The sequence below is a fragment of the Rana temporaria genome, chromosome 9 (assembly GCF_905171775.1).
Source record: "Rana temporaria chromosome 9, aRanTem1.1, whole genome shotgun sequence".
NCBI classification, from domain to species: Eukaryota; Metazoa; Chordata; class Amphibia; order Anura; family Ranidae; genus Rana; species Rana temporaria.
The window spans coordinates 1,141,915-1,169,320 of record NC_053497.1 but is presented as its reverse complement, the minus strand read 5'-3'; positions in this window follow the sequence as shown (position 1 = coordinate 1,169,320).

Sequence of the window (27,406 nt, the reverse complement as noted above, 5' to 3'; positions counted from 1 at the left end):
CCCTTGTAATCTAGAGCCAGTAGAGCTTGGAGTAGAGGTTGATGAGAAGAGGTTACCTCCAGTAGACTACCATGTAAGCTTGTAGTCTTAGGAAGAGAACCCTTTGGGGGTAGGACCAGTGTAGACCTTTTTGGAGAACTCACCTAAGGGGGCCTAAAATGAGGATCGGTGGTGGCCTGGTGGGAAACTAGTACACGTGGCCTCTTCCTTCTACAGTTCTTCTCCTGTGCCTTCTCTAACAGCTACTGCTTACATGTGAGCCGGGATTAGTAGCCCTTTTAGACAAACCCTTCCCCTGGGTGAATATTGTGGGTGGGGCTAACTTGTCCCTTATAATCTAGAGGTTGATGAGAAGAGGTTACCTCTAGTAGACTACCATGTAAGCTTGAAGCCTTAGGAAGAGAACCCTTTGGGGGTAAGTCCAGTATAGGCTTTGTTGGAACACTCACCTAAGGGGGCCTACAGTGAGGATAGCTACTGCTTAAATGTGAGCAGGGTTAGTAGCCTTTTTAGGGAAACCCTTCCCATGGGTGAATATTGTTGGTGGGGCTAGCTTGCTCTCTTATAATCTAGAGCCGGTACAGTTTGGGGTAGAGGTGTAAGCTTGTAGTCTTAGGAAGAGAACCCTTTGGGGATTGGACCAGTATAGGCTTTGTTGGTGACCTCACCTAAGGGGCCTACAGCGAGAATGGAGCCTGAGTGTCCTACTGGGGTTGGGACAAGAGAAGGAAGTAGGGGCAGGAGAAGCAGCCGGCTTGGGTGCAGTATCCATACTTAAGGGCTTCAAGCACCCCACTGCATGCATACTCCAGATTGGTGGTGGGCAACTAGTGAACCATGGTCTCTTTGATCTTCTTCTTCTTCTTCTTCTTCTATGATTCCTCTTTATAATTGCTCTAATAGCTACTGCTTACATGTGAGCAGGAGTTAGTAGCCTTTTTAGGGAAACCTGTCCCATGGGTGAATATTGTTGGTGGGGCTAGCTTGCTCTCTTATATTCTAGAGCCGGTAGAGTTTGGGGTAGCGGTTGATGAAAAGAGGTTACCTTCAGTAGACTACCATGTAAGCTTGTAGCCTTGGGAAGAGAACCCTTTGGGGACTATAACAGTATAGGCTTTGTTGGAGAACTCACCCAAGGTGGCCTACAGTGAGGATAGCTACTGCTTACATGTAAGCAGGGGTTAGCAGCCTTTTTAGGGAAACCCTTCCCATGGGTGAATATTGTTGGTGGGGCTAGCTTGCTCTCTTATAATCTAGAGCCGGTAGAGTTTGGGGTAGAAGTTGATGAAAAGAGGTTACCTTTAGTAGACTACCATGTAGGCTTGTAGCCTTAGGAAGAGAACCCTTTGGGGACTGGACCAGTATAGACATTGTTGGAGAACTCACCTAAGGGGGCCTACAGTGAGGATGGTGGCCTGAGTCTCCTACCACTAGGACTGGAACAAGAGGAAGAAGGAGGGGCAAGAGAGGCAGCTTCCTTGGGCGCAGTGCCCATATTTAGGGGCATCGAGCACCCCACGGCACGCTTTCTCCAGATTGGTGGCAGGCAACTAGTGCATTGTGGCCTCTTCCTATTAGCTGTTCTTCTCTAAGTCTGCTCTGACGTCTATTACTTTCATGGAAGCGGGGGTTAGTAAAAAAAAAAATACAAATTCTTTGGCAGATAAAGCAGCTCTATTATATGCATTCTCTCTGTATATTTAGCTATTTGCCTGGAGTTCATCTTACGGCGTACGCAGAAGGCCAGAAGCTAACTGGCGCACAGTTGCCCCTGTTACATTCCTACCTCGGCTTTGACATTTTGCAAAAGCCTCGCTCTGTTTGAAGTTTCTAGAGATCCCCTAAGAAATGATGCAAGGAAACGATCAATTCAAACCTTGTTACCCGGCTCCCATCATACATCCTTCCCGAGTAATTAAAGTGCCAAATCTCGCCCTTTATTTGCTTTGTGTCGAGGCAACATTTGTTAGGAAGAAAATACCGAAGGTTTCTTTTCATGTGATTGCTTGCAAGTGTGAAGTCTGATGATGTTGGACAGAGCGAGAGTTTTTTTGAATTTTTTATTTCTTTCACAGCCACGTGGTGCCTCCGCTTGACTGAAGTTAACAATAAAGTTGGGTCAGGGATCACAGAAGCTCTTGGCTTGCTCCGTGATGGAGCAGAATGTGCTACAGGCACACAACCACGTAACCGTCTTTTCACCAGTAGTGAGAGTTTGGTGATTCTCCAGAGATGAAGATTGGTGGGCACCAAGCATGGCCAAACTACAGGCTCCAAAGATATGTTACATTCGGTGGTAACCAACCTTCCGCTCCAGATATTGCCATTGTTTCCTTTTGGCTAAGATCAAGTGCAGGATCTGTTCTTATCAGTGTCCCGTAGGGGCATTTGTCGGTAGGTGCAGCTAGCGAGTTTGTCACTAGGTGGCTCTGTGCCAGAATAGTATCTGGTTACAGCAGACAGAGTCATCAGGTGCTAGTTCCCTTTTAGATAGAGTCCTCCTGCACTGACATCATGGGTCAGATCCCAGATATAAGCCAGGTTGGGAGAAACCCTAGTGCACTTGGGGCACGGGAGCCAAAAACCCCACAGCAGGAAAAATGTGACCAGCACTTGGAGGCCCGGTGGGGCCAGAAGGCCGGGGAGGAGTAGATATACACCCAGGAGAGATGGCAGTAGACTTCCTGACTCTTATCAAGGTGGGGGCTGGGGTGGCTTGCAAAAGGCCTTTAAGACCAGGCCAAGAGTTCCCTGTGTGAGGCTATTCCCCTAGAGGGTCCCGCAAGAGGTGTACCCATGGAGGAGGTGTCTACAGAGAGCCCAGTACTAATGACCCAGAGGGGACTGTGTAATAGGGGGCTCTGTAATGGTGGGACTAGGGGCTTTGTGATGAGGAACTTTGTGATTGGGGAGCTCTGTGATTGAGAACTGTGCAATTATGGGACTCTGATGTGATGGATGGACTCTTTGGTGATGGGATTCTGATGTGAAGAGGGACCTGTGTAATAGGAGGGGGGGGGCTCTGCGATAGGGGGACTGTGTGAATTGGGGGCTTTGTGGTCAGGGGTCTTTATAATTGGGGGGCTTTGTGATTAGGGGACTGTGTGATTGGGGGATTCTACGATTGGATAACTCTGATGTGACGGATGGACTTCTTGGTGATGGGTCTCGGATGCGAAGGGGAAGCCCTGATGTGATGGGGGAATCAAATATAGGGGATCCTTGATGTATATGATGGGATTCTGATTTGAAGAGGGGACTGTGTAATAGGAGGGGGGGGCTCTGCGATGGGGGGACTGTGTGATTTGGGTGCTTTGTGATGGGGAACTGTGTAATTGGGGGATTCTGTGATCGGGTAACTCTGATGTGATAGATGGACTCTTTGATGATGGGTCTCGGATGCGAAGGGGAAGGCCCCGTACACACGACCAAACATGTATGCTGAAACTGGTCCGCGGGCCAGTTTCAGCATACATGTTCGGTCGTGTGTAGGCACGAGCGGGCCGAATTCCAGCAAACATTTGCCCGCCGGGCCTTTTCCCAGCGGGCAAATATTCGTGGACGTGTTTTAAAACCGTCCGCTGGAATCCTGCCCGCTCGGACATGTACGGTCGTCAGTACAGACCTACCGTACATGTCCAGGCGCCCGCCGTCCCTCGCATGCGTCGAATGACTTCGACGCATGCGTGGAAGCCTTTAAATGGCAGGCCCGCCCACGTCTCCGCGTCATCGCCGCGTCATCGTCACGGCGACGACGCGGACACGCCCCGCGTATTGTTTACGCGCGGACTTCTGTACGATGGTTAGTACAGCCATCGTACAGAAGCCCTCTGGCAGGCATGTATGGTGAAAACGGTCCGACGGACCGGTTTCACCGTACATGTTTGTTCGTGTGTACCCGGCCGAAGCCCTGATGTGATGAGAGGGACTCAAATGTAGGGGGCCCTTGATGTATAGGGGTAATTCTGTTAATATGAGAGTTTCTTGTGTATAGGGGGGTTCTAATATGATGGTGGCCTTTGACGTGATGGGGACCTCTGATGTCAAGAGGGGCCTCTGATGTGATGGAGAAAACACTCATGTGATGGGGAGGACCTCTGCCATATTGGGTGACCTCTTATATTATGGGGGTGTCTCTGGTGTGAAGGGGGGACTTCCCCTTTAGATTTGAAGGGGGAATGGATGTGATTGGGGAACCTCTAATGAATTCTGTTATGATAATGAGCTCTCATGCATGGTGGGGTCTGATGTATGGGGGGGTTCTAATGTGATGGGGCTTCTGATGTAACGAGGACCTCTCATGTGATGGGGGGGGGGATAAAATCTGATAAAACATTAGCTTTAAGTGTTTTAAATTTTCTGTGGTATGGCCTGTCCAACCTATGGGGCCCCATCCAGCTGCACCTTAGGGACCCCTAATTGCTCCGACACTTTAATTTTGACTTCTCGGTAGAATGATTTATTTATTTTTATGCTAAAGCATTTTTCAGTTTCTTCCCACCATCTCGCTATCTCTGTACGCCGTAAGCATTGATGGCGAACGCATCGCAGACAGAAGGCTTTGCTTAATCTCCTTACATCATCGTATACCGTACCGGAAAAATGCTGGTAGAACAAGTTTATTAATTAAACATATAAATAAACCTTTGGACAATTAGTATCCATGGCGATGTCTGAACCAATCCCTGAGGAGATGGCGGCTGATTTTTGGGGATGGCACTGGATGGTTCCGTGGTTTTGGCGGAGAAATGACATGCTTCATTTTCAGACGTAGTGACTGGAACAATGGATTCAACGAGCCGGTTTATCCCTACATGTCACCAAGATGGTTCCCTGCAGGGGGTCGTTTTCATTAACGGCTTGCGACGTTTCCTGCCAAACATTTCATTGCTCAGATTTTTCTTTTATTGCTAATAAACGTTGCTGCTTGAGAAGCTTTGATCCCAAACTCCTTTACTACCGGTCGTAAAGGGGGCGGATTATGGTACCATGTGATTCAGGGTCCCGCCACACTGGGCAGTTTAAATCAGCAGCAGCATAAATTGTTCTACCTTGAAAGGAATCTTGGAGTATCTAAGACACCATTTAATTTTCAGAGTAGGATGAAACGCGTAGGGACGAGTTTGTTGGGTACTGACGCCAGATGCTATAGGTTATATGTTTTGCATGCTGGCTACTTTAGCCACTTCAAGATTTAACACCCCCTTCCTGTCCAGGCCATTCTTCAGTTTTCAGCCCTTGATACTTTAACTGACAATTACTCCATCATGCAGTTCTGAAGGTAATTGGGGGCGCCAGAGCATTTTATGGGCTTCATAACAAAGGGGGGTGAATACATACGCACGTGCCAATTTATAATTTTTTTCTTTCTGAAAAATAGTTTTATGTATATATTTTTCTAATTTGACTTCACCAACTCTGGGCCAGATTCTCAAAAGAGTTACGCCGGTGTATCTACTGATACATCGGCGTAATTCGAAATTCCCACTGGCGTATCATTGTTTTGTATTCACAAAACAAGATACGCCGGAATTAGGCTAGGATCCGACTGGTGTAAGTCACTTACACCGTCGGATCCTAAATGCAATACAACGCTGACCGCTAGGTGGCGTTTACGTTCAGGTCTCATTTGACTATGCAAATGAGCCTGATACGCCGATTCTTGAACGAATTTGCGTTGCGTACTCGTCGCGTACGTCGTTTCCGTAAGCGTGAGGTTACCCCTGCTATATGAGGGGTAACCTTACGCCAGTCCGCCGTATGCCATGTTAAGTATGGCGTCGGGTCCGCGTCTGCTTTTTCCGTCGGTTACGTCGTTTTCGTAAGTCGTTCTTGAATACGACTTTACGTCAATGACGCTCACGTCGGCGTCATTGAGGTTTTCTGTCGTGAGCTGGAGCATGCGCACTGGGCTATTTTTCAGCCCGGCGCATGCGCAGTTCAATCGGCGCCGGAGCGCGCTTAATTTGAATACTAGTTGCCCCCTTTGAATTACGCGGGGATACGCCGGGCCATTTACACTACGCCGCCGCAAATTACGGAGCAAGTGTTTGGGGAATACGGCACTTGCTCCTGTAAGTTGTGGCGGCGTAGTGTAAATAGCTTACGCAACGCCGCTGCAGGATGTACGAGAATCTGGCCCTTAGACTATTGTGTTCTGATCCATCACATATAATTCAGATTAAAAAAACATTGAACCAAAGGCTGTAATGTAACAAAATAGGTAAAATGCCAAGGGGGTGAATACTTTTGCAAGGCAATGATATTTTTTTTGCTCCCAATGACCACCAAGCCTAGGGCATTTTCTACTCTCACTGGCCACAGTCCGGCCCCTGAGGCCTTGTACACACGATCAGTCCAAACCGATGAAAACGGTCTGAAGTTCCGTTTCATCAGTCCAAACCTACCGTGTGTACGGCCCATCAGACTTTTGTCCTTCAGTCCAAAGTTTTAGAACTTGCTTTAAAATCGGACTGATGGACGCCTGACCGATCGGTCGAAACCGATGGTTTACAAAAGCATCGGTTCAAAACCCGCGCATGCTCAGAATCAAGTAGACACATGCTTGGAAGCATTGAACTTCGTTTTTTTCAGCACATCGTTGTGTTTTACGTCACCGCGTTAGACTCGATCAGATTTTGAACTGATGGTGTGTAGGCACATCAGACCATCAGACCGTCAGACTTCAGCCTTCAGTCCGTTTTCATCGGATGGACTGATCGTGTGTACAGGGCCTTAGAGTTTGAAGGGTAGCAAACTGGCCCTTTGTTTTGAAAGTTTGGAGACCCCACTATAGGGTTTAACGTTCCCACGCCATACCAAGACTCACAAATTCTAAGGCCCTATCAGGTGGTTCAGATGTCCCGTATCTATTAAACCGAACCCCCTACTTTTTGGTTGGACTAACCCATTCAATAGAAATTTCTATGTGCCGCCAGAACGTTTTGGGTTAAGAGTTCGCATTCACCAAAAATTAAAAAAAAAGCTTTCTAAACCAATAATTTATGACGGAGAGTATAAAAGGGGTAAATAATCAAATGTGCATCAAAGGAAGTCATTTAGAGATGCTCTTAGCTAGGACTCAATTGTCGGTGTTCCATTGTTCTGTGACTTCAATTGTCAGTGTCATTGTACCGAGACATTCCTTGTCAGGGAGCCATTGTGCTCCGACTCCGGCTGACAGCATGTCACTGAGAAGTGACACCAAAAGAATTGGTAACTAGTACAATGACTTCCACCTCCATCGGGAAGGGGCGTGAGCACCCCAAATCTGAGCTAATTGCTCGAACACTCCAGCAGCCCGCGAATCAAAACACAAATGCATTTGCAATTATATGAGGAAATCATTTACATTTCCAGCTACGTTCTTTATCCCCAACCCCTGCACTCCAGTGACAAAATATTGCCTAATTTTGATACAATATTCGAGCAGTGTTGGAGTTAAAGCTGAACTCTAGCTTTCCCTTCAGTCTTGTACCGGCTCCTCTTCTGAACTGAAATCTTAGTCTGGTCCTGGTCTGGTCTTAGTTTTGGTCTTGGCGTGGTCTTGGTTTTGGTCTGGTCTTTCATTAACATAATCCTTGGCAATCTTGGTCTGGTCTTGGACCTTGTCTGGTCTTGGTTTTTGACCTGGTCTGGTTTTGGTCTGATCTTTCAATAAAATAATCATTGGTAATCTTGGCTTAGTCTTGGTCTAGTTTTGGTCTTGAACCTGACCTGGTCTTGGTTTTGGACCTGGTCTGGTTTTGGTCTTGGTTTTGGTCTGATCTTTCATTAAAATAATCCTTGGTAATTTTGGTCTGGTCTTGGTCTTGGTCTAGTTTTGGTCTTGAACCTGGCCTGGTCTTGGTTTTGGTCTTGATGTGGTCTTGGTTTTGGTCTGGTCTTTCATTAAAATAATCCTTGGTCTGGTCTGGTCTTGACCTAGGTTTGGTCTGGGACCTGGTCTTGGTTTTTGACCTGGTCTGGTTTTGGTCTTGATGTGGTGTTGGGTTTGGTCTGGTCTTTCATTCATGAAAAAAATATCTGGTCTGGTCTGGACTTGGTCTAGTTTTGGTCTTGGACCTGGTCAAGTTTTGGTCTTGGACCTGGTCTAGTCTTGGTTTTGGTCTTGATGTGGTTTGGGTTTTGGTCTGGTCTTTCATTCATGAAAAAAAAATAATCCTTGATAACTGTGGTCGGATCTTGGTCTTTTTCTAGTTTTGGTCTTGGACCTGGTCTGTTTTTGGTCTGGCCATGGTCATTGTTTTGGTCTGATCTTTCAATAAAATAATCCTTGGTAATCTTGGCTTGGTCTTGGTCTAGTTTTGGTCTTTAACCTGGCCTGGTCTTGGTTTTGGACCTGGTCTTGGTTTTGGTCTTGATGTGGTCTTGGTTTTGGTCTGGTCTTTCATTGACATAATCCTTGGTAATCTTGATCTGGTCTTGATCTAGTTTTGGTCTTGGACCTGGTCTGGTCTTGGTTTTTGACCTGGTCTGGTTTTGGTCTGATCTTTCAATAAAATAATCATTGGTAATCTTGGCTTGGTCTTGGTCTAGTTTTGGTCTTGAACCTGACCTGGTCTTGGTTTTGGACCTGGTCTGGTTTTGGTCTTGGTTTTGGTCTGATCTTTCATTAAAATAATCCTTGGTAATTTTGGTCTGGTCTTGGTCTTGGTCTAGTTTTGGTCTTGAATCTGGCCTGGTCTTTGTTTTGGTCTTTATGTGGTCTTGGTTTTGGTCTGGTCTTTCATTAAAATAATCCTTGGTCTAGTCTGGTCTTGGCCTAGTTTTGGTCTGGGACCTGGTCTTGGTTTTTGACCTGGACTGGTTTTGGTCTTGATGTGGTCATGGTTTTGGTCTGGTCTTTCATTCATGAAAAAAAAATCTGGTCTGGTCTGGACTTGGTCTAGTTTTGGTCTTGTACCTGGTCTAGTTTTGGTCTTGGACCTGGTCTAGTCTTGGTTTTGGCCTTGGTGTGGTTTGGGTTTTGGTCTGTTCTTTCATTCATAAAACAAATAATCATTGATAATTGTGGTCTGATCTTGGTCTTGTTCTAGTTTTGGTCTTGGACCTGGTCTGTTTTTGGTCTGGCCATGGTCATTATTTTGTACTGATCTTTCAATAAAATAATCCTTGGTAATCTTGGCTTGGTCTTGGTCTAGTTTTGGTCTTGAACCTGATCTTGATGTGGTCTTGGTTTTGGTCTGGTCTTTCATTGACATAATCCTTGGTAATCTTGATCTGGTCTTGGTTTAGGTTTAGTCTTGGACCTGGTCTGGTCTTGGTTTTTGACCTGGTCTGGTTTTGGTCTTGGTGTGGTCCTGATTTTGGTCTCATCTTTCAATAAAATAATCCTTAGTAATCTTGGCTTGTTTTTGGTCGAATTGTGGTCTTGAACCTAGCCTGGACTTGGTTTTGGACCTGGTCTGGTTTTGGTCTTGATGTGGTCTTGGTTTTGGTTTGGCCTTTCATTAAAATAATCCTTGATAATATTGGTCTGGTCTTGGTCTAATCTTTGTCTTGGTCTGGTCTTGGTCTAATCTTGGTCTTGGTCTAGTTTTGGTCTTGGACCTGCTCTGGTCTTGGTGTTAGACCTGGTCTGGATTTGGTCTGGTCTTTCATTATAATAATCCTCGGTAATTTTGGTCTGGTCTTGGTCTAGTTTTGGTCTTGGACCTGGCCTAGTTTTGGTCTTGGACCTGGTCTGGTCTTGGTTTTGGTCTTGGTGTGGTCTGGGTTTTGGTCTGGTCTTTCATTCATGAAAAAATAAAATAAATAAAAAATAATAATATTTGATAGATGTTGTCTGATCTTGGTCTTGGTCTAGTTTTTGGTCTTGGACCTGGTCTGGTCTTGGTCTGGCCATGGCCATTTCAAAAGTTGTATTAATTCTTTTTTTAAAGTGATATTAAAGGTATTTAAAAAAAAAGTTATACTTACCTGCTCTGTGTAATGATTTTGCACAGACCAATCCCGATCCTACCTTATTTGGGTCCCCGGCTGGTGTTCATAGCCTCCCTAAGGGGACACCTGATCAGGCTTGCTCCCAAGTGTGTCCAATCACACACAGAGCACGGCTTGGTCTTGTACCTGCTCTCTCCTCATTGGCTCATTGACTCTGGTTGACAGAAGCAGGAGCAAATGGCTGCTCTCGTGTACATTGCTGGTTCCAGATGGGGATCATGGCCAGTTCCTCAGGACCAACCACTTTAATTCACAGTGGCTTCCCTTGCTCGGCGGTGGCGTTGGCTTTGCCTTCCCCTGCTCTCTACGGGACGTAATCAGCTTTAAGAACACTTTTATTTTGAGTATGTATTTACAAAACAAAAAAGAAAGTAAAATGATATAAATCGAGAGTGAAATCTGACAAAAACGTAGGCAGACTCCTCATCCTTTGTAAAAACCGATGAGGCATCCTCTCCGTCATATACGGAATGCCACTCATTGCAGCCAACCAGTGGGTGTCACATGACAGGGATGACATATAATAAAAATATAAACTATAAAAAGCCTTATTCTTAAACAAAAGGCCATTCAAGAACTTTTATATTTAAAATGTTACATTATACTATACAGTGTAGTGATGCCTCTTTAATGCAAACCTGATGCCGCGATGGAAGTCAAAAGGAGAATTCAGGCTTTTGTTCACCTTCAATACATTCCGTTTTCTACAAATGTTTAATATTATAGAGAGGAGGCCGTTATAAAGCAACTCCTGGGCATTTTTTTTAATGGCCCTCAAGCAGGTGTTATAAAAAAAAAAGCTTCAGCTGCAATACTTCCCTCTGGTTTGGAGGGGGCCCCAGAAACTTCCTTAGGCTGGCCACAGATGCCTCATGCCAGAGGGCTGAGATGGACTTCTGTTGCACAGGACCACCAAAGATGGAACCAATACAGTGGCGGCCCGTCCATTAGGGGCACCGGAGCAACGCCCCCCTCTATCCATGGCTGGCCACACCCATGCTCTATCCACGGCCTCTATTTTGACAGGACACCGCCACCCCCCCCCCCTATTAATGTCTGTAAGGGTGACATTCTAACCACCACTGTAAAGGAAAAAGGCGTTCTTCCTGCTAGCCACCAATGTAAGGGGCATTTTTCACAATGGTCACCAAGGAATTCATTTTGGCAAGGGTTCACTGAGACTTAAATATTTTGTCAAGGGTTCTTCTGCAGTAAAAGGGTTGAGAAAGACTTCTCTTTATATACTACGTTCCTCATTTTTATTTATTTTTATATTACTGTATATCTACAGCCCAGTGGCGGCTGGTGCTCAACATTTTTGGGGGGGCGCAAACAAATGAAAGAAAAATTTGCAGCCACACTGTGCCCATCAAATGCAGCCACTGTGCCCATCAAATGCAGCCACTGTGCCATCAATTGTCACCACTGTGCCATGCCATTAAACGCAGCCACTGTGCCCATCAATTGTCGCCACTGTGCCCTTTAATTGTCGCTACTGTGCCCTTTAATTGTCGCCACTGTGCCCTTTAATTGTCGCCACTGTGCCCTTTAATTGTCGCCACTGCGCCAATTGTCGCCGCTGTGCCCTGTAAAATGCTGCCCCCGCCCGGCACTTACCTTTCTGGGGTCGGCCATCCTCCTTCCACGTTCCCTCGATGTCCTCTCCCGCCCTCGATGACGCTTCAGTCAATCAGGTTACCGATCACCAGAACCGGTGAACCTGATTGGCTGAGACGCCTATCAGTCTTATCCAAGGAACGCACCGTCTGTACGCCACTGTTCCCATTCTCGCCACTGTGCCCTGTAAAATGCCCCTTCCCCCCCCCACCCTGCACTTACCTTTCTGGGGGTCAGCCATCCTCCTTCCACGTCCCTCGATGTCTTCTCCCGCCCTCGATGACGCTTCAGCCAATCAGGTTAAGGGTAACCAGAACCGGTGAACCTGATTGGCTGAGACGTGTGTCAGTCTTATCCAAGGAACGTACCCCCCGTACGAACCTTGGATAAATATTTGGAAGCCGATTACAACCCTCAGGCTGTAATCAGAAAGCCTATCAGAGCTGCTGGCTCCGATAGGCACTTCCACAGCCAACTAGCTGCTGTTATTCAGATGGCCGGCGCTCACCAGGGGGCCGGCCATCTGAATAGTCGGCGGCAGCGGCGACAATACATAGATTCATGCAATGCATGAATCTATGTATTGTGTCAGTGGCGGTGCGAGCGAGAGGGGGCAGCGCTTCGGCGCCCTCTATGAACGCACCGCCACTGACTATAACCTAACATTCACCCTAATATGCTGTGAGCCATGGATATAGTTAGTTTAAGCAGGGGTTTCCTGGGACCTGAAATTGTTGTCGAGGGTTCCCGTAGTGGAGGCGTGTTGGAAAAGGCTGGTGTGTAGATTAGTCGTCGTGGAAAAGGTCTCCACTGTTGTGGATAATAACAGCTCTTCATATTTGTAATCTAGCTCCATAATGGTTGAGGAGCAATTGTCATGATGCATGAAAGACAATATATTATGCATGCCATGGATTTTAGTTTTCATCTGATAATTTTTTTTCTGCATTTCATCAGGGACAATAATGGAGCTGAGCACCGCTGGAGCATCACTGCGCCAACATGATTGCTGAGGATTACAAGAACACTTGTCATAGCCCTACCACCTGATCCATTTCCGAGAGCTTATCGAAAAAAATATTCATAGTATCCCATACATTAACTCTCAGGTGATGGTGGCCCTGGGCAGGGATTTATAATAAACATGGATGCTCCAGCAGAGTGCAGCTCCATTATAGTCCCCGATAAAATACACAATAAAGTGATCCTTGTATTTGTGGAACCAATTACATATAATAGGCTTCCAGCCACACCGTAGTATTAAAAATAACCACAGACGGGTTCCAATCCGGCATCACCAGAAAAAAAGACCAATATCATGGTCTAGAAAAATGCCTTATATTGATCGATGATTGGATGACTGAGAGCTCCCTCAAACTCAATGGATCCAAAACAGAACTTCTTCTTCTCCACGCAAACCGAAAGACTAAAGCTAAGACTTCATGGACACCACCCACCATCCTTGGACAGAGGATCACCCCAAGCACCAAAGTCAAAAGTCTCGGAGTCGTCTTTGATTCAGAGATGTCGATGGACGGACAAATAGGATCAGTAGTCAGCGGATCTCACCATCTCCTCCAACTGCTGCATAGACTCATCCCCTTCATCCCAGACGAGGACACAGCAGTAGTAGTTGGAACAATCATCAATTCCGACTCGACTACGCAAACTCCCTTTACATAGGACTACTTAAATACCAGATTTCACGCCTACAAGTCGTCCAGAAAACGGCAGTCAGATTGGTAACGGGGAAAAAACCCTGGGAATCAATCACCCCGTCCCTGAGGACCCTTCATTGGCTAACCATAAAGGATCGGGTCACATTCAAGACCCTCTGTCTCACCCACAAGTGCACACAAGGAAACGCTCCTCGATACTTGTGCGAGAAAATAAAACACTGCACCCCAATCGCATTCTCCGATCAACCAACCAAAACTCCTCCACATTAAGTCCTGCTACAAATGGAAGAGAGAACAAAGATTTGCAGTTCAAGGACCACAGCTATGGAACGCTCTACCTACAAACATCTGCATGGAAGAAAACCATTGGGCCTTCAGGAAAAAAAATAAGACCCACCTCTTCTGAAGAATCAGGACGACACTGGACAGAAATAAGCACCTTGAGGCGATTTACTTCGCATTTGCAGCGCTATACAAGTTATTCACTCACTCACTCACTCACTCTAATACCCAGTCACTACAAGCTGACCATGCTTAATAGAGGACATCATAAGAAAGATAAGTTCCTGACCACTTCACATCGCCATTAAAGGCCCTAAACCAATTGTTGGGTAGGTGCAGCGTGGTGTGGTAGGCACCACACCAGTCCAGGTTAACAGCACAAGCAGGCCCAGCAGGGAGGGTCACCTGTCCAGTGCCACTTACAACTGTGCAGCGGAGGAGGAGCGGAGTGCGTCCTGGCCGGTCCAACCCAAAGGGGAAGCTTCCTGAGAAGGTAGACGTAGTCCTTGCTCTTTCCCTTCTCCACCAAAACTTTTCCCTATTGCTGGCAGATGGGGAACCAGTCCCTACCCTATCCACTCCTCGCATAAAGAGCACCGAACCCAAGAGTCAGAGTCTTGCTTGACCCAAGATGGCCACCAGGGTCACATGGGGCATGTGCATCCAACTGGACCATTGCCTTGGGTTACCGAGGAAATTATTGAGAAACACAGCTTCTCTCAACTTCCTCTTCCATCTGCATTGCCATTGGGGTTGAGCACCACCTGCAGTGCAGAATACGCACTGCACTTGCCTACACACTGGCTGGCTGCTGTGACTCCTAGACGGTCGTGCTGACTTCCATAAGATAGTGTCAGGGCTGGGCTCAGCCCTTCCTTCTCTGAGCTGGCCACTCAGCTGTCAGCTAATTGCCAGCTCCTATCTCTCCACAGTCACTCACCTGTTGATGATCCTGCTCGTCAGTCCTGTCTACTTAAGCCTTCCAACTCAGATGATCTCTGCCTTCACCTTGGTCAACATCACAGAGATCATCTCCTGCGTTCCTGTTGAAGACTTTCTTGGCTGACGTTCCTTCTGGCTCCTGATCCTGCTTGTTGTTCTACTACGTTTATCTCTGGCTCTCTGACATTTGGCTTGGCTGACTTTCCGATCCGCTTCCTGAACTCTGGCTATGTTTTGACTACGCTTATGCTGTTTATCTTTATATTATTATTATTATTATTATTATTATTATTAACCACTTGCTTACTGGGCACATATACCCCCCTCCTGTCCAGGCGAAATTTCAGCTTCCGGCACTGCGTTGCTTTAACTGACAATTGCGCGGTCGTGCGACGTGACTCCCAAACAAAATTGACGTCCTTTTTTCCCCACAAATAGAGCTTTCTTTTGGTGGTATTTGATCACCTCTGCGGTTTTTATTTTTTGCGCTATAAACAAAAATAGAGCGACAATTTTGAAAAAAAAATCAATATTTTTTACTTGTTGCTATAATAAATATCCCAATTTTTTTTAAAAAACATTTTTTTTCCCTCAGTGTAGGCCGATATGTATTCTTCTACATATTTTTGTTTAAAAAAAAAAATCGCAATAAGCGACTGGTTTGCGCAAAAGTTATAGTGCCTACAAAATAGGGGACAGAAATATATATATATATATATATATTTTTTTTTTTACTAGTAATGGCAGCGATCTGCGATTTTTATTGGGACTGCGACATTATGGCGGACACATCGGACACTTTTGACACATTTTTGGCACCATTCACATTTATACAGCGATCAGTGCTATAAATATGCACTAATTACTGTATAAATGTGACTGGCAGGGAAGAGGTTAACACTAGGGGTTGAGGAAGGGGTTAAATGTGTAGCCTAGTGAGTGTTCTAACTGTAGGGGGAGGGGACTGACTGGGGGAGGTGACCGATCTGTGTCCCTATGTACAAGGGACACAGATCAGTCTCCTCTCTCCCTGACAGGACGTGGATCTGTGTGTTTACACACACAGATCCACGTCCTTGTCTGTGTAACCGCCGATCGCAGGTGCCCGGCGGAAATCGCGGCCGCCAGGCATGCGCATCGGCATCTCAGTGATGCGGCGGGCGCGTGCGCGCTGCCGTCGGCGGCGCTCGCGCGCCCTCCAGTGGCTGGAGGCCGTATATACAGTAGATGTCCTTCTGGCAATTGGGATTCACACTGCGGCCGTAGAAAGTCGTCAGGCCGGCAGGAAGTGGTTAAACAAGTGTGATTTAACTGTACTTCTGTCTCGGTCTGATTCATGGTTTCTGACAGATAGTACAGATTGGTGGGACTCTTGCCTTGGTATCTGCATATCTTGAACTCTAACTGGCCTCAGGTCACATCCTACCTTTGGTATGGACAACCCTTGGAGCCCCTTCCAACAAACCCACAGCCACCCATTCAGGTAAGTAACCTACTAATAATCTATCTGTTTACTGTTTAGCCTTTGCGGCCCCCCTTCTCACCTCGTCATGTAGGTCCTACACTAAGGCCTCGTACACACGATAGGTTAACCAATAACCAGAGGACAACGGTCTGATGGACCGTTTTCATCGGTCAAAACCGATCGTGTGTGGGCCCCATAGGTTATTTAACCATCGGTTAAAAAAAAAGCCAACTTGCTTTAAATTTAACCGATGGATTCCTAACCGATAGGAAAAAAACGATCGTTAGTAGGCACAATCATCAGTTAAAAACCCACGCATGCTCAGAATCAAATCGACGCATGCTTGGAAGATTTGAACTTCATTTTTTTAAGCATGTCGTTGTGTTTTACGTCACTGCGTTCTGACACCATAGTTTTTTTAACCGATGGTGTGTAGGCGCGACGGACCATCAGTCAGCTTCATCGGTTAACCGATAAAAACGGTCCATTGGTCCATTCTCATCGGATGGACTGATCGTGTGTACGAGGCTTTACAGTATTCGGTTCTTTTCTTTCACCCCCCAGACTATCTATGATGCTAAAACAGAAAACGGTCTTTCTCGAACTGTTGTCTCAGGTTTGGAAGAGCACAATTGTCCACAATGGCCCAGATTCAGTAACAATTGCGCTTTTTTTACGGAGGCGCAGGGCAACGTTTTTGCCCTGCGCCCCCGCAATTTTTTTGCGCTTCCCTCGATTCACGGAGCAAATTGCGCGGGCGCGCCGGCAAAATGCCCGGCGTAAGCGCGCGCAATTTAAATGATCCCGTAGGGGGCGGGAATCATTTAAATTAGGCGCGTTCCCGCGCCGATCGTAGAGCGCATGCTCCGTCGGGAAACTTTCCCGACGTGCATTGCGGCAAATGACGTCGCAACGACGTCATTTGCTTCAAAGTGAACGTGAATGGCGTCCAGCGCCATTCACGATTCACTTACGCAAAGTACGTAAATTTCAAATTTCGCGGCGCGGGAACGACGGGTATATGTAACATTGGCTGCGCCTGCTAATAGCAGGGGCAGCCTTACGCGAAAACCGCCGTACGGAAACTACGTAAAATGCGTACGCAGGGCTCGCGCAACGTTGTGAATCGGCGTTAGTATGCAATTTGCATACTATACGCTGAGCACAACGGGAACGCCACCTAGCGGCCATCGCAAGAATGCAGCCTAAGATATGCAGGCATAAGAGCCTTATGCCGCGCATATCTTAGGCTGCAGTGGGCGTAACGAGGTTCCTGAATCAGGAGCATTCGTTACGCCGGGGCAAGTAAGCAATTGCGCTGTGTAACCTATGGTTACACAGGCGCAATTGCTTCTTGAATCCAGGCCACTGTCTTTGCATGCCGAAGTATTAAACTACCCTTCACTGGAGACACCTGAACTTATGGCCATAGAGTATCCACCAGAACTTGTTTGATTTCTCCACTTTGCACTTTACAATTCTTAGCTATGGCTTTGATCTTCTTTCCTACCAATAAAAGACTTCAGCATGTTGCTCCAGTGTGAATGTTTCTCCAATCATTTCTAACTGAGACCTGGTGACTGCAGGCTAGGATGGTGCTTTATAATAAAGCCTTTTTACGCATTTTTACTGTAAAAAAAAAAAAAAAATGCGCTGCCGGCAGGAGCTTTTCTTCACTTTGCACGGTGTATTCATTTTATCGGGTTTGTCTTGGAAGCCCAGAGCTCAGTATTTATCTCGACTTATATGATTCTGCAATGTCAAAAGAAAAGGTTTTCATGTAATAACATAGACAAGCAAGCATACTAATGCAAAATGTATCTTGCTGCTGCAACCGTTACGTGGAAATAATGTACAGGATAAAGGTCAATACAACTGGTTTGTCTCTATAACAAACACGGCAAGACTTACAAATGAGAAGGTGTAGATCGAAACACAGGACATCATCATTCCTGATGTTAGAGTATGTATACTGTAGATTAGAGAGAGATAGATAGATAGATAGATAGATAGATAGATAGATAGATAGATAGATAGATAGATAGAAATAGATAGATAGATAGATAGATAGATAGATAGATAGATAGATAGATAGATAGATAGATGTTATTTTTACGTAAGACTGCTAAATGTTCACCTGCTACAGTAGGAGACACAGATATTTATTTTTAAGAGTCTTCCTCACGACATGGAATGTTCAAAGAGTCTTCTCTGAGATACAGATCATGTAAAGGGGCTTCTCCAGGGAACCACCCTTATAAAGGGTCTACAAGATGCTGATCTTTCAAAAGGCTCTTCTCTAGGTCAACAATCTTTCAAAGAATCTTCCTTAGGACACAAATCTTTCAAATGGTCTTTTTAATGCCTTCAGATCATTCAAAAGGTCTTCTCCAGGATACAGATCATTCAAAGGGTTTTCTTCAGGACCCGGGTTTTTGAAAGGGCCTTCTCCAAAACAGATCATTTAAAGAATCTTCTCCAAAACACAGAACTTTCAAAAGGCCCTTCTCCAGATCTTCCTCAGGACAGAGATTGTTCAAAGAGTCTTCTCTGAGACGCAGATCATTAAAAAGGGTTCTCTGCATAGAACCAACCTTTTAAAGGGTAGTCTCCAAGACACAGATCATTCAAAGGGTCTTCTCCAAAGCACAAATTATTCAAAAAGTCTTCTCAAGACACAGATCTTTTTTGAAAAGTCTTTGGAGTGGCATCAATATTTTGAAGGGTCCTTTTCAGGAAACGGATCATTCAAGAGTTTTTCAAGGGTTTTCTGAAGGACAAAAACCATTCAATCGGTCTTCTCCAGGTCAACAGTCTTTCAAAGAATCTCCCTTAGGACACAGAGATTCCAAATGTCTTTTAAATGACCCCAGATCATTCAAATGTCTTCTCAGGGATACAGATCATTTAAAGGGTCTTCTTCAGAACGATGATCATTTAAAGGATCTTCTCCAAGACAGAACTTTTGAAAGATCTACTAGAGATCTTTGAGAGGATCTCCCCAGGACACAGATTTTTCAAAGAGTCTTCTCTGAGACACAGATTATTTAAAATGGTTTTAAAGGTGCTTTCAAGGGGGTTTCTCCAGAACACAGATCTTTGAAAGGGTCCTCTCCAGAGCTCAAATCATTCAAAGGGTCTTCTCCCAGACACAGATCTTTTCCATGAGATCAAACTTGTAAATGGTCCTCTTCAGGAAACAGCTCATTCAAAGGGTTTTCTTATAGACACAGATCAATCGAAGGGCCTTTTACAGGACACAGATCTTACATGGGATCTTCTCCAGCTCAACAGTCTTTCAAAGAATCTTCCTTAGGACATAGATCATCCAAAGGGTCTTTTAAATGCCCCGAAGAACATTAAAAATTGTATCCTCCAGGACACAGATCATTCAAAGGTTTTTTTTCAGGACACAGATCTTTGAAATAGTCTTCTTCAGGACACAGGTCATTTAACGGATCTTATCCAAGACACAGAACTTTCAACAGATCTTCTACAGATCTTTGAAAGGGTTTCTCAAGGACACAGATATTCCTTTTAAAGCGTCTTCCTCACAGATTGTTCAAAGAGTCTTCTCTGAGATACAGATAATTTAAATGGGGTTCTCCAGGACACAGATCATTCACAGGGTTTTCTTTAGGACAAAGATCTTCAAAAGGGTCTTCTTTAGAACACTGATCATTTAAAGCGGGGGTTCACCCTTAGAGGGCACTTTTCCCCCTTAGAGTCCTGCTCGTTTTTACTAGGGGAATCGGCTATTTATTTTAAAATATGTGCAGTACTTACCCGTTTACGAGATGCATCCTCTCCGTCGCTTCCGGGTATGGGCTGCGGGAATGGGCGTTCCTTCTTGATTGACAGTCTTCCGAGAGGCTTCCGACGGTCGCATCCATCGCGTCACGACTTTCCGAAAGAAGCCGAACGTCGGTGCGCAGGCGCAGTATAGAGCCGCACCGACGTTCGGCTTCTTTCGGCTACGAGTGACGCGATGGATGCGACCGTCGGAAGCCTCTCGGAAGGCTGTCAATCAAGAAGGAACGCCCGCTCCCGAAGACCCATACCCGGAAGCGACGGAAGAAGATGCAGCTCGAAAACGGGTAAGTACGGATCAGATTTGAATACAAATAGCTGATTCCCCTAGACCGAACGAGCAGGAAGCTAAGGGGAGAAAACATTTTTTTTTATAAATGGGTGAACTCCCGCTTTAAGAAGGGATCTTCTCCAAGACACAGAACTTTTGAAAGATCTAAAACACATCTTTGAAAGAGTTTCTCCAGGACACAGATTGTTCAAATAGTCTTCTCTAGGACACAGATCATTTAAAAGGGGTTCTCTATAAAACCAATCAGTTAAAGGGGTTTCTCTAGGACACAGATCAGTTAAAAGGGTTTCTCTATGACACAGATCATTCAAAGGGTTTTCTTTAGGACACAGATCTTTGAAAGAGTCTTCTCCAGAACACAAATCCTTCAAAGGGTATTTTGTAAGACACAGATCTTTTGAAAGGTCTTCTCCATTGCACCATTCTTTTAAAAGGTCCCCTTAGGTGAACAACTCATTCAAAGGGTTTTCCTAGAGACCCAAATCATTTAAAGGTCGTTCTACAGGGCAACAGCCTTTCAAAGAATCTTCCTTAGGACACAGATCATCCAAAGGATCTTTTAAATTACCCCAAAACCTTTTCCTCAAGCCAAACCCAAAACTGTAGTTGCCTGGGACACCTTTGGGTGCCCCAAGGAGAGTATTAATGGGGTGCACATATGGTGCCACAGCGAAGTGTGGGTGTGGCCAAATTGGTCTTGGTGACATCATCTTCCTGCCCCCGAGTGATGCCGGACCTTCCCCCAGACAGCAACAGATTTGTGCGTGACTATCTTAGTTACTTGGAGAGCCACAGCCTGGTCTGAATAATGTATCCGGGTTTTTAGTTCGCCTCAAACCCAGACGCATGATTCAAAAACCCTACTTTAGCTCCTGCCTAGGTCGCCTTGTGGATGAGCCGGCTCATAGGGGCCTGTGGACAGAACCACAGAGTATAGCAGGAGAGAAGGCTGTCACTGACTCGTGTGTTGAATGCCAAACGTCCTTCACCAAGCTTAGGCCTTCAAGTTTAGTGAACAGGTAAGCATTCATTCTTTTCTTTGAAAGGTCGTCTTTGTATTTTACTTGATCAGTCTCGTTGCAAAGTTGCTTTAATTCAGAATACTCAGAATAGTGTTTATTTTTTTTCTCTCCATGCTCTAGATCAGTGGTTCTCAACCTGGGGGTCGGGACCCCCTCGGGGGTCGAATAAAGATTTTGCAGGGGTCACCGCATCCTGGGCCATTCCTGAAGCCTGCACCGCTCTCCCAGCCTTTTTGCAGGCGCCCAGCAGGGCAGTCTTTGGAGCCTGTGGCCGCCCAGCTGGGCTGTTCCCGGAGCCCGCGGCCACCCACTCAGCCTCTTCGCAGGCGCCCAATCAGTTCACGGCATGACTGGGGGGCAGAGACTAGAGGTCAGCTGACTGGTGAGGAATGTTAAGTGGGAGGGGCTGGAGGAGACCCTATCTCCTGATTTCGGCATAGGTGTCACTGCTACGAGACACCACAAAGTCGGAGACACTGAAGCTGGAGACAGTAAACTACCTGGGATCAGGGACTGGGACAAAAATGTGGCCCTGGACTTCATCCAGACTGGCCCACTTTCACAGGTCTCTCCCATGGATACCGGACAACTCCCGCACCCCCCCCGGCCACCCAAGCCCCCTCTCCCCCTTCACTAGCCACTAGCCATTCTATAGTAGAGTAGAACGGCTGGTACTGGTACTCTTATAGGCAGTACCAGTGGGGAAGCTAGACATTATTTCACCCAGGGCAAAGAATCAGTTCGGTGCCCCCCCTTATGGGACAAGATTAGGCAGAAGTGAGAAACTCCCAGGCCATAGCTGTTGAGTCAGCTGTCTGCCCCCTCCCCCATGCTCCTCTGTCGTCCCCCCTGCTCCTCTGGTCCTCCCCCTGCTTCTCTGCTCCCCCCAGGTGAGCGCTGCGGGGAGGGAGAGGAGGTGAGCGCTGCGGGAAGGGAGACACAAAGGAGCGGAGGGGGGCGGCGGTCTGCTGTCACTGAAGCCGGCCCACTGAGCCATCGGCCCACCTGGAAACTCTGTAGTCCCAATGGCCAGCCCATCCCTGCCTGTGATTATAGTTGCCATTAAAAGGACTCAGGAAGAGCTAAATGTCCGTGGGTTAAGGGCGCAAATTACTTGTCTTGCCTTGGGTGCTGACAACCCACGCTACGAAAATAATTTTACTGTTAGGGGTCCCCACAACTTGGGAAATTTTATCAAGGGGTCACAGCACTAGAAGGTTGAGAACCACTGCTCTAGATATTGTTATTGTATCCAAGTCTAAGTAAAAAAAAGTAAACTCCAGAATATATATATATTATATATGACAAATTCAAGCTCCACAAAGTTCTTCCAATGTTAGAATGAGAGATGAGGAAGCCTCCCTGGAGAATTCATTCCAAAATGTTCTACCTGCATACAGGATACGAGAGATGGCGTGGTGGTGAAAAATTCATGAAAATGCATTTGGCAAGCAATGTTTGTGGACGTGTTTTCCATTCTCTTTTCATGAGTTTCTGTACATTTCTACTCCAATGACTGAACACAAACAGATGAAATATGCAGAGTATTGGAAATAGGCTGACACAATGCTGTCAGCACAGGTACGCGTTATATATAAAAAATATCTTGGTATACCATTCTCATCTGGCTTTAATGCACGGAAAACACATGGAACCCGTCAGAAAAATTCTAGGTATGAACTCAGGTTATGGGTGGGCCGGAGCCGCGCTGCGATGGCCTCATTTGTCTGCACTTTAAAATGTTTCCAGCTTTCCGTTTACAAGAATGCTACTAAAATGTCTCGAATCCAAAGAGCATTCCAGAATTCTTTACCAATATAATGAGGGGTGCGTTCTCCTATTATGTTCAACTCTTTTTTTTAGGTGGCCCTTCATTGTGTATCTAACTGTAGCCAAACATACAAATAATACCCAACAGGCTCTACGTGTCTGGCAAGATTAGAGAAGAACAGCACATAAACTCTATTTAAGTCATGAATTCAAAGGTATTTTACTGTATATGGCCAATAAACTGTAGATACCTGGACTCCATGTTGAGTTGAGTGGCATCTTGATATAGAGCGGCCATTTACCCCGTAGGATCCCGACACACTTGGCGGAGTCCCTGGAAAAAAAGAAAACCCAGGGACTAGGAGGAGACAGAAGCAGGTGGAAGCAGCATGATGGATGGAGCAGGAGAGGCTCCACCGGAAAGGCTTGAGTGAAGAGCCAAGTCTTCAGTTTCCTGCGAAAGGCTAAGATGGTAGGGGCCTCCTGGAGCTCAGCAGGGAGGCTATTTCACATCACGGCACACTGGTGGGAGAAAGCTCGACCACCACGCCGGGTCTTCTTAGGCACCACGCCGCAGAAATATTAGCATGATTCCTTATTACTCCACATTATCACTGCAGAAATTAGCATCAAGTTCAGTACCCTAATATTATAGGCCAGCTTTTCTCAACCAGGGTTCAGTGGAAACCTGGGGTTCCTCAAGAGGTTGCTGGGGGTTCCTTGATCTCTGGCCAGTGGCGGCTGGTGGTAATTTTTTTGGGGGGGGGGAACAGCACCACCCCCCACTTTGGTCGGTTGGTGGGGTGGGTCTGGTGCACTTATCCCATCTACGGTAGACAGCGCTTCTCCCAGGCTTTTCCGGTGGCTTCCCTTGCTCAGCGGCAGCGGAGACAGCTTTCCCTTCCCCTGCTCTCCATGGGCCTCCTGGCGGCTTCCATTTCCTCCCTTCTGCTCGGCGGCCAATTGGGATTCTTCTCTTTTCAGGCTAACCGGAAAACACCACGCCATGTGTAAGGAGTTGCCCCCTCTTTGCAGTTATAGCAACTCTACACTCTACATGGAAGGCTTCCTACAAGATTTTAGAGAACCTGAGAGTGTATAGAGCTGGTGGGGCAGAATCAGACCCTGCAAAGCTGAACTATGACTCCCAATCTGAGAATTGGCACAAGGGGAGTCTCTTACAATCTTTCCACAAGGATTTGGAAAGTGTCTGTGGGAATTTGTGTCTATTTGTGCCGTCGGGTACCAATGTTGGATGAGAAGACCTGGCTCACAACTGGCATTCCAATTCATCTCAAAGGTGCTCAGTAGGGTTGAGGTCAGGGCTCTGTGAAGGACACTCAAGTTCCTCCACATTGATCCAACCATGTCTATATGGAGCTGGCTCGTGATTTGTGGACACCTGACCATCACACCTGTTATGAGTTTGTTGGACATTCCATGCCAAAACCATGGCCATTAATATGGAGTTGCAGCTTTGTGGCTATAGCATATCCCGCTCTTCTGAGAAGACATTCCACAAGAATTTATGAAGATGTCTGTGGGATTTTGTGCCCATTTACGAGGTCAGGACTTGATGTTTGATGTGAAGACCTGGCTCACAATCAATATTCCAACACATCCCAAAGGTGCTCAGTAGGGTTGAGGTCAGGGCTGTGTGAAGGACGCTCAAGTTCCTCCACATTGGTCCAACCATGTCTATATGGAGCTGGCTTGTGGAAACCTGACCATCAGACCTGTTATGAGCTTGTTGGACATTCCATGCCAAAACCATGGCCATTAATATGGAGTTGCCCCTTTGTGGATATAACATTCTCCACTCTTCTGGGAAGACTTTCCACAAGATTTTGGAGGGTGTCTGTGGAAATTTGTACCCATTGACGAGGTCAGGTACTGGTGTTGGATGGGAAGATCTTGCTCACAATTGGAGTTCCAATTCAACCCAAAGGTGTTCAGTAGGGTTGAGATCGGAACACTCAAGTTCCTCCACGCTGGCCCAACCATGTCTATATGGAGCTGGCTCCACTCATCTGGGAAGGCTTTCCTACAAAATGTTGGCATGTGCCTGGGGGAATTAGTGCCCATTTAGTCACAAATAGTATTTGTGAGCTCAGGTATCGATGTTGGATGGAAAGACCGGCTAACAACCCATCTCAGTCCAAACATGTTCAGTAGGGTTGAGGTCAGGGCTCTGTGCGGGACACTCGAGTTCCTCCAAGCAGGCCTAACCATGTCTATATGGAGCTGGCTCATCTGGGAAGGCTTTCCTACAAAATGTTTCCGTGTTCCTGGGGGAATTTGTGCCCATTAAGCCAAAAGAGCATTTGTGAGTTTAAAGCATCAATTTTGGGTGAGAAGACCGGCTCACAACCCATTTCAGTCCAAAGATGTTCAGTAGGGTTGAGGTCAGGGCTCTGTGCGGGACACTCAAGTTCCTCCAAGCAGGCCTAACCATGTCTATATGGAGCTGGCTCATCTGGGAAGGCTTTCCTACAAAATGTTTCCGTGTTCCTGGGGGAATTTGTGCCCATTAAGCCAAAAGAGCATTTGTGAGTTTAAAGCATCAATTTTGGGTGGGAAGACCGGCTCACAACCCATCTCATTCCAAAGATGTTCAGTAGAGTTGAGGTCAGGGCTCTGTGCAGGCCTTGGGTTTCACCAAACTGGTCAAATCATGTCTTTAAAGAGCTGTCTTTGTACGGAGGAGCTCAGTCATGCTGGATTGGCAAAGATTGGTATTACTTTTCAATGATGGAACCTTTTTTTGAACTTTGACCATAAAAACACATTTGCCCACGTCTGGGCAAATGTCCTTAGTGGACCCCCTCCCCTCCTCCTGGGGCCCCCACAGCAGTAGGTTATGCTTTTTTAACTAATATCTTCTTGATGGTCACGTGATGTACTGAGTCCTCTTCAGTCTTCTCCTGGTGGTGGACACTCCTGGTTGATGCCAACAGTCCGTCTGGTGTAATAACATAGGAGGGCCGGTCTCTGCATTCGCACGCGATAGAGTTGATTTGCTAAAGGCAAAAAGCATTAGAGGTGAAGCTCTGCTGACTTCCATCATCCACTCACGTGCAAGCAAAAGTATAAAAAAAAAACAATTCAAAGCACGTGAAAAATCTACAACATTCACTAAGGCTGTGGGCCAAATTCCCCTATGAGGCGCAACTTCCCTTGCAAAGTTACCAGGGCCGCCATCAGGGGGGTACAGGAAGTACACCTGTAAGGGTCCCCAGGGCCCCGGATGGAAACCCCCCCCTTTTTTATATATATATAAAAAAAAGTGTTTTTATTAAAGGGCCCAAAGGTCCCCAGGGCCCCGGATGGCAACCCCCCCTTTATATATATATATATATATATATATATATATATATATATATATATATATATATATATATATATATATATATATATATATAAAAATTATATAAAATGTATTTTTTTTATATAAAACATTTTTTATTTTTTTTATAGATCTTTTTATTTATTTTTATTAAAGGGCCCACCTGTAAGGGGCCTGGAGGCCCCCAGGGGCCCAGGTGGTAACCTATTTTTTTTATTTTGTGTAAGGGGCCCAGAGGTCCCCAGGGCCCCGGATGGCAACCCCCCTTTTATATATATATATATATATATATATATATATATATATATATGTAAAATTATATAAAATTTATTTTTTTATATAAAACATTTTTTATTTTTTTTATAGGTCTTTTTATTTCTTTTTTTCTTTTTATTAAAGGGCCCACCTGTAAGGGGCCCGGAGGTCCCCAGGGGCCCCGATGGCAACCCTTTTTTTTGAAGGGGGCCCGGAGGTCCCCAGGGCCCCGGATGGCAACCCCACTTTTTTTTTTATATATCATTTTTTTATTTATTTTTGTTTTTATTAAAGGGCCCAAAGGTCCCCAGGGCCCCAGATGGCTTTGGTGGCGAAACTGTTAAAGGGAGAAGAAAAGATTAATATAAAAAAAAGACAAAAAAAAAAACAACATCAGTGACGTTTCTTTTGTTTCTTTTGTCTCTCTTTTTTTTAGAATTTCCATTTATTTTCAGGGTTTTATTTTCTCGGTGATCTTTGTACCTTTTTGACCTCTTTGTGCTTTTTCTTTTCTCGGCTGGTTATTTTTTATGATGTGAATTGTAACTTTCTATAGAATGGGATTGTCGGGGGTCGGTTCGGCTGACACGGCCTTTATTTTTTTTATTTTTTTATTATTATTCTTTTTTTTTTTTCTTCTTTCATTGGAAGAGAATGGCGACGCCCCCCGATAAATGACTCTTCTCATTTCATGAGCCGTTCAAAGTGTTTTTTAATCTAGTGGGCAGCGATTCACCTTTGATCTCATCTGTGTGTGAGAAGCTCCGGTACCTATGGCAACACCGGCTACGGCGCAGGAATGTCGCCTGACATCGCCGAGGGGCTGCCAGGCGTTCAGCGCGCCATTTCCCCCTCCCCTGCTTCCCATTAAACCCCATTATACCGCTTTACTGGGAACCATTCCCGATCCCTACACAAGGAGGCACCTTTGTCCTTGCTAGATAAATTCTTCACTCTGGGTTTTCTCTCCTAAAAAATAAA